General features: G+C 34.2%; 1 long non-coding RNA gene across 3 annotated transcripts in view; it reads right to left on the bottom strand.

Moving 5' to 3' along the window:
* LOC141491257 (uncharacterized) overlaps window positions 1-14,750 on the bottom strand; it is a 410,135-nt gene extending 395,385 nt beyond the window's left edge. The window contains exon 1 of one of the 3 annotated variants that reach the window (XR_012469541.1): window positions 10,716-14,750. This is a non-coding gene — a long non-coding RNA (uncharacterized LOC141491257). The remainder of the gene's footprint in view (window positions 1-10,715) is intronic. The other 2 variants (XR_012469542.1, XR_012469543.1) reach the window with 2 other exon arrangements.
* Window positions 14,751-15,014: the final 264 nt, after the last annotated feature.

Raw genomic sequence — 15,014 nt, 5'->3', positions numbered from 1 at the left:
AAGGCAATCATAATTTCCCTTTTCAAAGGAGCCACAAAGGATAGGAGATATATAGGATGATAGCAGAGATCTGTTACATTAAGAAAAATGAAATATCATTTATTTTTCTTCCCATTGATATTTACATGCTCAATATATACCTGAATAGTAGCTAGATTTCAGAACCAGACTAGAGCGGCATTACTAGAGCTTTCTTTGCCTACTGTATCAGTATCTAAATCATTCTCCCTCCTTTTTCAAGGAGTTCATGTCTAGTTTACAAACTTCTTCTGTTCTCTAATTCCTGCCTCTGTACTAGAAGACTTCAACATCCTATTGAACATCTCAATCTCCCAATTTCTCAGTTTCCTTAAATCACAGATCCTATTCTTAATTTCCTTAATTCAAAATGTATATTCCTTATCTGTACAATACTCTATTTGTTATCAGCCTACTATTATAATATCTATTCTTATATCTCTTTCTCCTTAAACCTACTCTTCATCAGTATAGGACCATACCAAATTTTCTTGGCAAAATACCCCTACACTCTGAATTCATATCTTTTCCATTCTGAATCCTATATTTATTCATTTAAAATCCACTCTGTCCTTTATTCTCTAATCCTTCATCTATGCCCCATTTTGCCAAACCTCAGTCCTGTCTCCCAAAAATTGTCTACTCCTCTTCCTTGAACTGGAGGAAGTAAGAAAACTGCAAATTGCTATATTATAAATTCATGTTATCTAGCAAAGCAATCCTTTTTATTTCTCCCTAATTCAAACCTTTTCTCACTTTCCATAGAAGTTCTTTAAAATTTTCTCATTTCTTCATTTGAATTTTTTTCCTTTTCCTTCCTGTATCTCTCAGCTGAGTTCCTAGCCCCTTAACTCTCTTGAAATGTTTAAGATCATGTGACTTGACCTTTTTCATCTTCTCTTCCTCTCTAACCCAGCTGTCATGTCTTCTTCTCTCCTTTTCCCCTGAACTTTGACAATGATATAATCCTTCTCTTTGCCAAGGTCAGCTCCTTTTTCTATGTCCTTTATCTTTTCGTCTGTCCTCTCTCAATCATTCCCTCTCTCTAAACTTCAACCTTTCCTTATCAGGTTCTATTCAAACAAACCAGAAGCTTCCAATAAAAAAAAATCACTAGAGCTTTCATCTTTTGTCCTATACTCCTTTTCTCACTTTAAGCCAGAGATCTAGAATAAGGCATTTATACTCAGTCTAAAAAACCTCACCTCTCTTTTTATATTTATTAATATTTTGTTTTCCAATTATATACAATAGTAGTTTCTACATATCATTTTGTAAGGTTTTGAATTTTACAATTTTTCCCCCACCTTCCTTTCCCCCATCCCCCACTGATAATCTTTATTGCTTCCATGCTATACATTGATTGAAATTGAATGTGTTGAGAGAGAAATCATGTCCTCGAGGAGAAAATTAAACATTAGAACAAAATTATGTAGTACATAAGACACTTTTAAAAAAAATTGACTGTAATAAGACTTTGGTCTTTAAACTCCACAGTTCTTTCTCTGATACAGATGCTATTCTCCATCACAGGTATTCTAAAATTGTCTCTGATAATTGCATTGCTGGAATGAGCAAGTCCATTAAGATTCCTCATCACCCCCATGTTGCTGTTAGGGTTTACAATGTTCTTCTGGCAATTCTTTTCAGGCTTCTCTGAAATTCCATCTCACTTGGTTTCTAATAGAATAACAGTGTTCCATCACATATATATACCACAGTTTGTTCCTCCATTCCCCAATTGATGGACAATCACTTGATTTCCAGCTCTTTGCTACCACAAACAGGGCTGCTATGAATATTTTTGCACAAATTATGTTTTTGCCCTTTTTCCTGATCTCTTCAGGGTATAGACCCATTAGTGCTATTGCTGTCTCAAAGGCTATGCACATTTTTATCACCCTTTGGGCATAATTCTAGATTGCACTCCAGAAAGGTATGATGAGTTCACAGCTCCACCAACAATGTATTAGGGCTCCAGAATTCCCACATCCCTTCCAACACTGAGCATTGTCCTTTCTGTACATATTATCCAATCTGATAGGTGTGAGATGGTATCTCAGAGCTGCTTTAATTTGCCTTTCTCTAATCAGTAATGATTTAGAGCAATTTTTCACATGACTATGGATAGCTTTGATTTCCTCATCTATAAATTGCCTTTGCATATCCTTTGGCCATTTGTCAATTGGGGAATGGCTTTTTAAATATTTTTTTAATATTTTATAAATTTTTTAAGTTTATAATTTTTTATAAATTTATTTTTTTTTACAAATTTAGAAATATTTAAGAATTGAATCCTTTGTCAGAAATACTAGTTGTAAAAATTGTTTCCCAATGTAGTACATTTCTTTTGATCTTGGTAACAATGGTTTTGTTTGTGCAAAAGCTTTTTAATTTAATGTAATCAAAATTAGCTAATTTGTTTTTAATGATGTTCTCCATCTCTTCCTTGGTCATAAACTGCTTCCCTTTCTATAGATTTTTCAGGTAAACTATTCCTTATTCTCCTAGTTTGCTTATAATATTGTCTGTCTAAATCCTGTACCCATCTTGATCTTACTTGGTATAGGGTATAGATGTTGACAACCTCACCTCTCAGTCCTTTCTCAACTGACACCATTCTCTTGATCATTGTATAGATCTATAGATATCAATAGATAGATAAATAGATAGATGGATAGACAGAAAAACATATAGGAATAGTTATAAATATGTGTGTGATATATATAGATATATATCTCTATATAAATATGTATATCCATTTCCATGATTCTCTTAAACTTCAATCAATTTCTTATTGGGTTTTTTCAAATTGTGTTAGAAACATGTCTTAGAAACCGCTCATTTTTGAAATGAAAACCCACCTATCTTCTTCCAAAGTTCCCTATTTCTGCCACTATCCTTCCAGTCTCTCAGAACCAAAAATCTCACTCTTCTTCAACTGTTAACAAATTCTACTACTTTTTTTTACCATTTCTCACATGTGAATCTTTTTTGCTCTATTTACACAATTAATACTTCAGTTTCAATCCTGATCACCTCCTCCACCAAGATTTCTGCATTGTCCTCCTGTCTCTTAACCTTAAGTTCTCTTGTCATTCTTCTAAATTGATATGACTTCCCTTAATTATCCATATGATTATGTCACTCCTCTACTTGATAAAATCCACTGGATCCCTATAACCTCTAGGATAAAAAGTAAAATTCTGTTTAGCTTTTAAAGTCTTAACATCCATGTCTCAAACTAGCCTTTCATCCTTTATTCATTATTATTTCCTTTCCTGTTTGTCATGATCCAGTCAAATATTTGAAACTGACCTATTTTCAGTTCCCCCATATGTTATAGGACTTGTCCCCACTCCTTTGTGTCCCCATCATTGCCTGGAATATATTTCTCCTCCTGGTTACCTCATAGAACCTTTTCTTCCATAAAAATGTATCTCAAGAACTATTTTCTTTATGAAACTTTTCATCACTTCCTCTCCACCACACACACACACACACACACACACACACACACACACACACACACACAAACTCACACACAAAAACACAGACACATCGCATATACACACAACTGCTAGAGCTCTCACTTTCTAAACTCCCTGGTATACAATTACTTTGCACTTATCATTTTTATTTTGTCTGTAAATGTCCTAAATGCAAGACTTTTTGTTCCTAGATAATTGTGCATTTAATGTAAGTTTCTAAGATTGGGATACAACAAAGTATGGATTGATTCTCTGCTGCTTGTTAATTTTGGCCTAATGATTAATATCAAGGAAACAGAGGTTCTCTATCAGCCAGCACCATATCATCCATACATGGAACCATAAATTAAACAAATAGAGAATTTGAATTCTGTGGATTAGTTCACTTACCCTGGCAGTATACTTTCCAGGGATGTCCATAAAGATAAAAAGATTAATGCACATCTTGTTCAGAGCTAGTTAATTGTTTGAGAAGCTCCAAAGGAAAGTATGGGAGAGAAGTGGTATTAGGCAACCTATCAGACACAGGTCCACAGAATCAATGTACTGACCTTTCTTATCTCCTTGTGAAACCAGGACATTCTACTAGTGTCATGCTAGGAAATTGAATTTCTTCCACTTAAATTGTCTTGAGAAGATTCTGTAGATTAATAAGATACCAGATGCTGAGGACTTTTCTTGAGCTTCCTTGTCGAATATTCAAACTTTATGGCAGAGAGCATAACTGCAGTGGGCTGGCCATATAGCCCAAACACCAAATTTACATTTACCTAACAGATTATTTTACAAACAACTTGCCCAAAGGAATGTAAAAAATGTTTAATGATTAATTGACTAATAAAATTGAAATGTACAAAGAACTGATAGGACATAGGCTGTTTTGTAGCATAGAAACCATCTATCTCAACACCTTGTTAGGGAGAATAATTACAAAAATTATTAGCTACTAAATGGTCCACTTCCTCCTCATAGATGATCTCCTCAATTCCTACCTGTCCTGCTCCATACTCCCAATCTCCTTAGCAGCCTTATGGTATCCCACCAATATTTGCCTATTTGGCAGATGACTTGGAATCACCTCTCAACATTTTGATAATCCAAGTTCTTTCCATTCTTCCTTTAATTGAATTTCTTTTTAAAAGTTGTCTGGAAGGCATGTTTGATACAACTTATTCTCAGTGTCAAAAGGCATCAGTTATTTTTCTTATATAATTGACTCATTTGTGTATCAACCCCCTAGAACAGCTCTTTATCAAAGAAAGGAATAGCTATATGAATATAAGATAAATTTAAGCACCAATATTAATTTCTTAAGAATTCCAAAACTGATTCAAAACCCAGTGAGAAAGGAATATTCCCAATAATTTCAGCATAAGGGTCCACCCATAATAAATGTTCATTTGCCTTTTAAAAGTTTTTTTTCCTTAATATCAATTTATTGGAGACTAAAAATATTGCTTCATTTAATATAAATGAATCTATGTCCCCAAATCTCCAGACAGTCATATACAAGCTAAGAGAATGACTCCAAGGGTAGGGTTCTCCTAATATCACAGTAAAGTCCTATACTTCTGGTATTTTGTTACTGTTCTTCAATTGTGTCTGAATTTCTCTGACTACATTTGGGTTTTATTGGCAAAAATACTGAAGTGGTTTGCCATTATGTTGTTGCTCAGTTGTGTCTGACTTTTGACACTCTATTTACAGTGTTCTTGGCAAAAATACTGAAGTGGTTTGCCAGTGTGTTATTTGGTAGTGTCTAGCCATTTGTCGTTTTCTTAGCAAAGTTACTGAAGTGGTCTGTAAGCTCATTTTACAGATAAGGAACTATGGGAAAACAATGACTTGCACAGGCTCTTTGGTCAAATTTCAACTCAGGAACATTAGTTTTCTTGACTCTAGGTTTGACACCTTTTCTGCATTTTGATATTATCTTCAGTATTTTTTAAACAGGCTTGTGATTCGTTTCTAGAAGGAAATCCAAGTAAGGAAATACCCCTATCAATGTAGAAAAGAACATTTTTCTTGATAGTTTTACAGAAGTGTCTGAGCCACAGAGAAATTAAGTGACTTTCCCAGGGTCACACAACTAGTATGGATCAGAAGTAGAAACTGATCCCATGGCTTCTTAATTCAGGCCATTTCTTTATCCTATATGCAAAGCTCTCTCTAACCTTCAACAAATAAAGTATTAAGCATTTTAAAATTTACAGTTTATACATGAGGTAAATTTAAGAAGCATGCCAAGGTTGTCAGATTGTCCCCATGTTGCCAGATTCAATTTATACAATTTACATACAAATTTGTCAACTTGATCTATGACAATCATCAGCAATTCCCCAGCAGCCTCAAGTGCACAATGATAATGTAATGAAAACGTTTACAAGTTTACCACAAGGAGAAAGCCTGATTTTTTTTATATCAGATTCCTCACTTACCTACCAAAATTTATTGCAAAATATTGATTCACTGGAAACTTTAGTTAACCAGAATTTCCATGGCATCTTACTTTCTCGAGACAGAAACATGACCAGAAAGAGAGTTCTTAACATGTTTCAAAAAAGTCTTTCATGGTATGTTTTTCAGGACAGTATCTAAACATATCTACTACATAAATAAATCCTATATAGCCTCTTAAAAATCTATATCTTCAGTGCCCTTTAATTCATTCAACAAAAATTGTAATGCCTACTGTGTGTCCAATAAGAAAATAACTTACATAAGACACAGAATTAGACCTATCCTCATGAAACCAATAGATTGGTAGGGGAATATACATACATAACACAAAAAAGACCTGATAAGCCTCTCCAAAACATATAAATACAATAGCATATAAAGCCCATGGAGGAATAGTTCATTACTGATTGGAGGCATCATAGAAAGATTTTTTTAAAGGAAGCAACATTTGAGCTATTAGGTAAACTACTTCCATCTTATTACTGACATTCCCCCAATCATACTGGGCAATGATTTAACTTCTCCTAAGCCTTATACTTCAACATTAACTACTGTCACAACAAATAATTAGTGTGTTGTGCAGTATTACACAGTTGCCAAATTAAGTCAATAAAATGAATTTGAGCCATGATGAAAGCAATCATTAACTATAGATGGACTTGAATATTGCAGTGAGATAATAGATTTTGCCAGGAAACAATTTACTTTGGGGTGGGGAGAAGAAAGACCTTTAGATTTATAAAATTCTTATTTAAAACTACCTTTAAAATGATGGGAAGAGTTTCTTTCCCAGAATATTCATGTGAAATATTTTCTAATTAAGAAAATTGTTTTGTTTGTCTCAAGTGAATTATTTTTCAATTAGAGGAGGTGAGACCAAGGGCAAAACTGACTTTCCTTTCCTTTAACTCCTGATAAATCTCTCCACCTACCCTTGAAGCAACTTTGTGGGGATTGCAGAACATCATGAGGATGATGAGTTAAAGGTAGACTCGAGCTCTTTCAATAAAAGTATTTCTCCAATGGCACATGACACATTAATGTTTAGAGCTAAAAACAGGATTGTGAATGGCTGGACCTTCCTCAGCAAATCTAACCATAATGCCTCCCCCCACCCCTCACACATTCTCGCTTTTTTTCAAATAGCATAAAACTGAAACACTTATCAGATACTTCTCATTAGATGGATGATAGATAAGTAGATAAATAGAAATACAGATGATCAAATGAATGGATTATAAATAGATTGCTGAATAAAACAATGAATCTATAAATTAATAAATATATGAATATATACACTCTCTATAATATATAAAATAGATAATATATAGATAAAAGTCTAGGTATAAATTAATATCTGCCTAACTAAAAGTTAAAGAATAGATAAGAGGAAAATATTTGTATAGATAAATGTTCTTTCCTATAGACATAATTATGAAATTCCCACTTAATGAAAAGAATGAAGATTTGGAATTCCTTAAGGCACTATATACCATAATTATATGTATCCTAATATAGGTCTTGAGGTGAGGTATAGCAGGGTGGAATGATCATCAAGGCCTTCTGAGTAATGACTTCAAAATTTAATTCCAGTTTTATTTGAGGATAGGCAATCCTAGATTCTAATTGCAGTACTGTAAAATCTTGCTCCCTAATCTTAATCAATCCACATTATCTCTCTAACTCTCTGTATCTTCATCTATAAAATGACGAGGTCAAAAAGTTTCTCAAATATCTTCTCCAAATTTATCTTTGAATCTATGACCTTATCTGCTCCTCTCACTCACTCTCCAATCTTGATTCTATACCCCTTACCCTCCCTCCCACTTTCCATTCTCTCCTCTATTATTTGCAGACTGATTAGCAAAGAAAGGAGGGAATCATTAGGAAGAAATACTAAAGAATGCTGCCTTCAGAGTCAAAAGTTCTGGACTCAAATCCTATGTATAATATGTACTATACATATACTTGTTTGACCTTTGTCATGTCATTTGTTCCCTGGATCTCAGTTTCTTTATATATGAAATTAAGGGAATGGACTAAACACCATCCAAGATTTAGATCTAAAAAGTTATGAATCGTTCCTATCTACCTGAATCCTTCAAGAACCATAATGAGTTGTCCTACCTTTCAGAAAACATCCCAAAATATCAACAGCAAATTTACTCTTCCCACTCAGTTTGCATATCAGATTTACATAAGTGAGGTTAACTTTCTTAGTTTTCTTGCAAATGGACAAAGAATCCCTGTACTTTTATGTACCAGCTCCTACCTTTCTAGCAGTTATGAACTGTACTACATAAGTTCCATCTCTGGGTTTCCCAGACCAGATTAGAAGCATGACTTCAAGCCAAGAGAAGGAGAAATGCAAGAGAGGTTGGAACTGCCATAGGTAATTCTAGGATTTCTCCAGTCTAGTAATGACTCCTACAACTATACTACCCTTTCTTATGACCTTTTCAAAGCAGCAGAAAGAAATGTTGCAACTGGTATTTTACAAACCACATAAGATTATCTGTTGAAACCAGGCAGAAATCCAATTCAATGAGACTATCTCCTTATAAAAAATTAAATGTATATAAAATGGTTATTAGGTCATCTCTCAAGTGCTCAACCCCAGATTAAGTAACCCTGCTTCTTTTCTACATGAGACTTGTTTTACATTGCCACTTAAATGACTCTTTACTAGGCACACCCTACCAGAGATTTCCTTGAAATATAGAGGCAAACCATTTCTAATAGGATCTTGGCCAATGCCAGACACAAGGGAGGAATTATTTCCTTTTTCTTACATGTCACAATCCAAGAATAATGATTTTATATAAGTACATTCTTATATCATTCTAGCTTTTACTACCTACAGTTATACTGTACAAAATGACTAATATACAATCTTGCAAAGCACCACTAATGCTATAATTTTTCTGGTACATTTATCTTCAGGTCAATGAATTTCAATATATTTCAAGTAAACTACTGGTATCAGTTCACTGATACCCAAATTAGGAAAGAAAATTCCTGTCCTCAAGGAGTTTCCCATATGAAAATAGAATTTCTATTTTATAACTAAGTAGTAGAGTTAAAGATCTAATTATAGGGACCCTGTATTGGCCCCACACATGTGCATGCACCACTTTGTTCCAGTTGATCTTCATCCATCTTTTAAAAAGTCATATTTCTTGCCTATATTAAAAAAAAAAAAACTAGACTCCTAATTTCCTTAGGGAAAGAAACTTCTGTGCTGGGTCAGATGCAGCCTTGCTAGTTTATGTTTGATATTGGAATGAAATAAGAATCCCATTGGTCATTCAAAGGTCAACAACAGGAGAATTATTTACTTAGTCATTGCAGAAGAATATTTACTAGGGATGTTCACTGAAAAGGTGACAAGCTGATAAAGTTGAATAAAGCTGCCTTGACTGAGCCGCCCATCATGGTTGAGCAACTAAGCATCAGGGGACACCTGAAGCTCCTCATGGCTGTTCTGTTTTCAAACAATCAGGAAATGATTTCAACAGCCTGAACCATTGGTCCTATGAGTCAATCAGGTCCTGAGGATAGCTTCAATGCAGAATTTCTTAAGAAAGGAAGACCTAACAACTGAAATAGGGAAAGGAGTTAGGATATGTATTCCACTACAACTATGTTTTGTCACCTGCTGTGAAACTTTAAATATGAAAGTGATAACTAGGATATGGACAGGTAAAGTGATTTGTTCAGGGTCACACATCCCTGCCTTATCTGAATTTGAACCTAGGCTTTACTGACTTTGAGACTGGATCTACAGTGTAAACCATAATGACTAATAATTTGGAGAAACTGGATTCATATCCTGCCTCTGATATTTCCTACCTATATGATTCCCTGGGTTTCAGCTATCACATCTGCAAAATAAAGAGATGAGATAAGTGGTCCCTCAGAAATCCTATGAATGCATCCACAATGTCTTTCCAAGTACTGCAAATCATCTTTGTGCTGCAAACCCTCTTTACAAAATTTTAGAAAAAATTAATTCAGGTTAATGATTCCATGTGCTTGAGTTTTAGAAATCTCTCTCTCTCTCTCTCCCCTCTGCTTTCCTCTCTGTCTCTCCATAAATATTCATGTATATATTTTTTCCTCAAATTTTTTAAAATCTATGTAAACATATTTATTTAAATCAAGTACAAACATGTATATGTACATGCATATAATGAATTTAAACATATATTTACCCATTTATACATTTAATCACTATATACATAGATATAGATAAACATAGATAGCAAGATAGATCCCTTCAAATATGTACAATAATTGCACCTAGATATAATTTAACCCTGTTTGCCTCTTACACAGCAGAACAATCACACTAAAAACTACCCTACAAATAAACTAATCATGAGAAAAGCAAAGGAAATGTCATTGTGAATGACAGGAGCTTCCTTTGCAGTCAAGATGAAACCTCCTAAAGCATCAGTATTCATACCAGAATCACCACTTTGATAGACCCACCAACATAGTAGAGGCCTCCCTACAGTGTTGACAAACACAACTGGCATAGCTTCTGTGAAAAAATGATGAAAGCTTTAAAAAGAGGCAGAGGGAAAGTCTGTAATGATAGCATTTGGGGTTTATTACCTACCAATAAAAATAATCACCTGCTCTGCCTGAAATGCTTGGCTGACAGAGCCAGAAAGCCTCCATATGGCTTTATACTGTGAAGTCTAATTGAGTGTTGTCCAGAGAGTGGATGTAAAGTCTTACCTGTTCAATGTAGTTTGTAAAAGAAACCACTGTGATTTATCAGAGAAAATGTTCCTATTTATTAGCCAGGACTTTCTCAGGAGTCACACAGAGGATGGTAGAGCAGGAGAATACCTGTAATAAGGCAGGTGTTATCCCTGGGCCGACATTAAAAAAGACCTTTGAGCCGGGCTCTTTGCCTAAGAGGAGCAATGGATAGAATGTTGGACTGGGAGTCAGGAAAACCTAGTTCAAATATGGTCCCAGATACTTAATGGCTGTGGAAACTCTAGGTAAGTCATTTAACCTCTTAGTCTTAGTTTTTCCATTTGTAAAAGGTCAATAATAGTATACTCCTCCCTCATGGGATTATTGTGAAGATCAAATGAGATAAGTCCTATGTAAATGAGAAGTCCTATGTAAATGCTAGGAAAATAGAATATGAGGTCTATAGATTCTTATAGTTTGACTATATTTGATTTATTTTATAATCCTATGCATTTTATTTTTTGGTTTTGAAAGAATCATTCTGAAAAGGGATACATAGGCTCCACCAGACTTCCAAATTAGACCTTGGCAGAAAAAAGTTTAAGAATTCATGCCTTAGAGGAAAACATTTTCTAAACTAAGCCTGGGTGGAGCCCCAGACTCAATCCTGTTCACAGTGGTAATGGGCTAATAGCCAACTATCTAAACATGTTATAGGTGTTCTTTGACAGAGACCTATTGCCGAAAGAACTTTGTGTCATTCTTATGACCACTTGGTCCCAGACAAGCACAGTGGTTAAAGCTTTGTGATAAATTAATGAGAAATGTGGCAATAGGATTAGCAATTACAGGATATAGGATCATGTGAGTAATATGCTAGTAAATGTTTAACAATAAGCTTCCCAGAAAAAAAAAAAGAAATTTGCCCACCACAAATTTTAAAGTTTAATCTTCTTTATTAACATTTCCATCATCAGTTTCTGAACTTCAGACAATAAAACAACAAATCAAACCCCATTTGGTGATTTCTGAGCTATAAATGCTTACACTAAAAATTTAACAATCAACTTACCTAGGATGGGGGCTTGGGGAGAAAGAATGGAAAAAGATTAGGGAACTGTTTTTTTTTTAAATTTTATTAGTTGTTTTGATATGCCTATGACTTTAGTGTTGAGCAGAAAAAACATATTTCTAGGACTGCTCTTACTGACATTTATTCTGTTGGCATATGAATTGGATAGATCAGTCACAATCTTCAATTCTAATCTTCTCAATGGTCATTCATGACAAGAGAATTCATAGTTCTAGAGATGGAAGATGACTTTGGCAGTAATCTACTTAAAACTTCTCTTACAGATAAGGAAACTAAGGTCCATGGAGAGTAAATGACTATTTGTCAAAGGTTATATATGTACAAAAAAAAGAGCCAACATAAGAAAATAGCATTCTCTCTAGTGTACCAATATTTACCTAGCTCATAGGGGTTCTATGAGGATAATAGAATTTAGGTTCACAATTTAGGTGCACTTTGATATCTACATTGGAAAAATTCTATTTAAAATGTTACTGAAATTCACACTGCATAAAATGTTCCTGTTTCTTATACTTGTGCTAACTAACAACATCAAAACTGAATAACACTTTCCCCCAGGGATAAACTGGGTCATCTCAAACAACAAACTTTGTGGAAATGGCACAAGATCACAACAATTATTATACTCACAATCAAATCACTTCCCATTTGGGGCCTTATTTCTTTCTTCTTTAAAGTAAGGAGATGGAACTAGATGGTCTCTACAATATCTTCCAAACATAAGATTACGTTACCTGGTGAGCTAAACCTCACATGTAATAATATTAGTCTAAAATCAAATACATAAACTTAGAGAATTCAGAAAGAATGTGCATATGCCTTTTATCATTTTCTGGGACATATAGTGGAGGAATGGTAAAATAAGATAATTCTGCTGTTAAGCTATCATTGATTTATTAAGGAATTCACTGTACTTTAGCCACTGTGGTCCTAAAGGAGAGCAGCACTTGGGAAAGTATGAACCTAGAAATAAAGTTTTGGTATCTCTAGACAGTATTTGAAAACTGTTGGAGATGATCAGGACAGATTTTATAAACTTATTGTGGTTTTATGGTCAACATAGATAGGATCTTCTAGAATCCATACTGAAAATCATCTAAGATAAACAAGTATTTGAATTATTTTTAAATTGCCTGTCTCTTATCTATAAATTAGACAATTTAAAAAATACCCAACTATAGTCATAATGGAAGGGTTTTAAATACTTTTTTTATTGAGCTGTTTCAGTCATGTTCAATTCTTCATGACCTCATTTGGAGTTTTCTTGGTAAATATACTGAAATAATTTGTCATTTCCTTCTCCAGCTCATTTTTTAGATAAGGAAACCCAGGCAAGCAGGGTGAAGTGACTTGCCCTAGATCACACAACTGATAAGTATCTGAGGTCAGATTTGAACTCAGGAAGATAAGTCTTTCTTTAATACTTTAATAAGCTATTATTTTAGTGGCTGTGGGGCACTGCTTTCATTGGTGAAGATCAAAGTCCTGTCCACAACTTAGTAGACCACTGTGAGTTGCTGTGATTGAAAATCCTAAGAGACAGACAGAAGCAAATGATTGTGCAGAGGCAGAAGCAGAGAGAGAAAAAGGGAGAAAAGGACCATAATACGTTGTCACTGAATGAAATTGTTCCCAGTCTTTATGTTATACTACATAAACCTGGCCTTGGTCACCTCTATTCCTATTATGACATAGGAGATAAATAGTATCCAGAGTTAAACATGTCCTATGGGCACTTTATGGCTCTACAGTAAAGGGTCAGGTAGCTTTAAATACTTTCCATTTATATATCTTGTACAGAGCTTTTATGCCAGGTGAATAGACCTCATTACCCTTTACTGGATCATTTAATGGAAACTTGTTAACTTTTCTCTTTTATGTTCTATAAGGGGTGAGGCTAACCCACAGGAAATTAATAGCTCCAAATGCACAGCAATTCCCATATGAAGCTGCAAAACATTAAGAATATTTTGAAGGGACAAGAGCCCCAGGTAGAGCCTCTGACAAGCTGTTCCTTCAATTAGTGGCCTCACACTTAGATGGAAAGTGGCTTACTGTGCTCAGTTAAAAAGGAACTTTTAACATTAAGACTAAAGAGATGGAAAATTAGGTGTTTAGATTCATGTTCATCTTTGACCATTGAAACCTGGAAAAGTCACAAGTGAAATATGAATCTGTCTTTGCTCTCAAATAGGGACCTACCAGCACACACCATAATCTAGACTGACTTTCCCCTACCTTTCAAATGGAATGCTAACATGGAAAGGTTACCTCTGCTAGCCACTTTCTCATAAGACACAGTTCTGTGACATTTGAAATTCAACCTTATGTCTACTGAACAACACTTACTAGGTTTGGAAGGACAATTCTGAGTATGATGGATGGAGATTTCAATCCATTTGGTTTGACTGAAGCTGGGAGATTCTTAAAGGTTATTTTTAATCACTTGATAAAATTTTCTTAAGTAAAAAACATGAAGAACATGTTAGTAGAATAATTCTTCAAATATCTCTGCAAACTAATTGCAACCAAGTAGAGTCCAACCAGCTGCTGGATAAATGGAGTGCCTGTATCAAAACTCAATGTCTTATACCTTTTACTCCAAGGATCTAAACTAGGGATGGTCACAAAACCTAATATAGTACTGGGGTTCTATGAGAAGAGGGGCTAGATGATACTAATAATCAATATCCATGAAGTATGTTGCAGATAGAAAACAATCCATGTACATTATTATCTCATGATGATACGTAATAGTGAAAGTATATTTAATTTTGGTCTCCATTTTAGAGATTAAGAGATTAGCTCTCAGGAAGGTTAAACAACTTTTCCCAAGGAAACATGATTCATATATTAATAGAACCAGAATTTGTATCTAGATCTCCTGATTTCAACTCCAATACTCTTTCTTGGGTGAAAATTAATAAATGAAGTTCCAAGAGACCTAAAGCACATCTTTTGTTAAATTGTATCTAAAGTTTTACTAGAGTAAAAATCTTTAAAAGGATTTATCTAGATGAAGGTCAACAAAATATTTTAGCAACTTTTGGATTAATCTGCTAGAGATTAGAATAAATTTGTCTTATATGAAAGAGATAAAGTAGTATTAAGAGATATAGTAATCAGCTCTTTGGCCAAGTCCTGAAAAATTAACTAAGTTATTTTTGAGATCATAACTAAAATCAATTGCCATATAATTCATTAATCATTTGCTTAAAGAGTTATGAAAGTATAATTAA

Source organism: Macrotis lagotis, chromosome 6 (assembly GCF_037893015.1).
Source record: "Macrotis lagotis isolate mMagLag1 chromosome 6, bilby.v1.9.chrom.fasta, whole genome shotgun sequence".
NCBI classification, from domain to species: domain Eukaryota; kingdom Metazoa; phylum Chordata; class Mammalia; order Peramelemorphia; family Peramelidae; genus Macrotis; species Macrotis lagotis.
This window is presented reverse-complemented; position numbering and strand designations above follow the sequence as displayed.